The following is a 2,050-nucleotide window of genomic DNA, read 5'->3' as shown; positions in this document are numbered from 1 at the left end:
GCTCAGTGGGATTTTCTTTTCATTTTTCTATACAATGTTGAGACTATCTTCAGTTTAAATATCCCACAACTTATAAAAATATATATTGATGATTTTTCTCATACACCTTTGACATGACATGTCAGAATTTGTTTCGCTATTGCTTCTTGTATATGTAGTGGATAAATCAAACCCCGTATAGTTTGAGATATTTGGTAGCGTGTTACCCAACTACAGGTAATGTCCATGTGGGTTTGGCGTATTTTTGAGATGACTCTCAGGTGTTTTGAAAGCGATCCCGTAGTCACAATAAAAAGAACAAATAAAATAACATCACTGGCTGACTAAAAAGAGCATCCATGTTATACGTTTATTACGCACAAATCTAATAATAATCCAACGTCACCACACAAGATAAAAAGCCTCTCTCTCTCTGACTGACCTGGCTTGACCTTTTATACTAGTGGCTTCCCGCGCTTGTTGAGGTTTTATCCATGATGCAATTCATTTTGTTTATGAAATAGTGTATGGTGAGGTTAAAAAGTTTAAATATACATAAAATGAAAAAAATAATAAAACTACAAAAATGGGCACGTAAAATTAAACAAAAGACAGGAAAGTACGAAAAAGTGAAAAAAGGGATCCGTGAGGGAAAACGGGAAAATACGAAGAGAGAAACGAGTGAGAAACAAAACTAAGATGAATTAGTCGAAGGGAAAAAGGCAAGAATAAGAAAAGGTAAGTATAGAACATAAGGTAAGTAGTGTATAAGTAGTGTTACGTGCAGTAGAAATAGTGTAGATTGTATATATAGATCACGGACCAATGGTAAAGGTAAGTCAGAGGATATAAAAACACAGATTCATTCTTATTAAAAATAAAACACAGGAAAACAGCAAATCTACGTCATCTTGCAGGGCGAAGGAGTCCGTAGAGTTCCTATACAGATCCGTAAATGTCAGGGGAACAGGCGGCCCGAAAGTCTGCGGTGTGACCGAAGCCAGGGGAAATTCACTACAGTAAATATTAATGGCAACTCAACTCTTTGTTATGGAATGAATGAATCATAACGTACCAATACACGATTTGTGCAATTAACTAGCTTGTTCTGTGTATGAGCAGGTTCAAAAGTAAAGCCTGTCCGGAGGTGAATGAACTTTAATCCTTGACGCTGCCATTCAACATGTGCATTGGAGATATGGCTTAAACTTTAATGCTGGATTAACTTTTATGGCATGTATAGAAGATGCGCTTTTTCTTCTTCTATATTATTTTCCCCTCTGATTCTCTCTTCTCTCTTTAAATCTCCTTTTCAAGAGAAGCTGGGGAAGGAAGAGGAAACAGAAGGAGGAGAAGAGGAAAAAGAAAAGGAAGAGGAGGATGGGGAAAAGAGGAAGAGGAGGAGATGGAAAAAGAGGAGGAAGGGGAAAAAGAGGAGGATGGGAGGAGATGGAAGAAGAGGAAGGGGAGAAAAGAGGAGGAAGGGAGGAAGGGAGGAGGGAAAAGAGAAGGAAGACGAGGAAGACGAGGAGGAAGATGGTAAGAGGATACTGATGGAGTCTCTCATACAGTTTAAATTCTAACAGCCCCTGATAAAAGTCATGGCTGACCATGAAAAAGGAACCTGGGAGCTGTAGGTAGAGAGATAAACTCGTTCCCGATTCCCCACCGAGAGGAGAAAGGAGTGAACAGACATTATAATGCACCAATGACCTAGTACCCGACGTGGCTTCTCGTGGCATAGTAATCCCTTCAGCACGGGTTTATGTTTTATTTGTTTTCATGTCTTCCTCGTTTTCTATGTCTTCCTCGTTTTCTTTGTTTTCCTTGTTTTTATGTTTTTCCCGTTTTCTATGACTTCCTCGTTTTCTTTGTCTTCCTCGCATTCTATGTGTGTTATTTAACGTGAGATGGTGAATAATGGTAGATTTACCCATTTATATCAACTGATCGTCGAAAAGACAAGGAAACTGGATGAAGATAAATGACATGATGCACCAACACGGACGATACATATATAATACAGGTACAAACAATAACAAATTATGAATAGATACGTATTCCTTCGTTC

The sequence above is a fragment of the Penaeus monodon genome, chromosome 38, assembly GCF_015228065.2.
Source record: "Penaeus monodon isolate SGIC_2016 chromosome 38, NSTDA_Pmon_1, whole genome shotgun sequence".
Lineage (NCBI taxonomy): Eukaryota > Metazoa > Arthropoda > Malacostraca > Decapoda > Penaeidae > Penaeus > Penaeus monodon.
Note: the sequence above shows the minus strand (reverse complement) of the source record.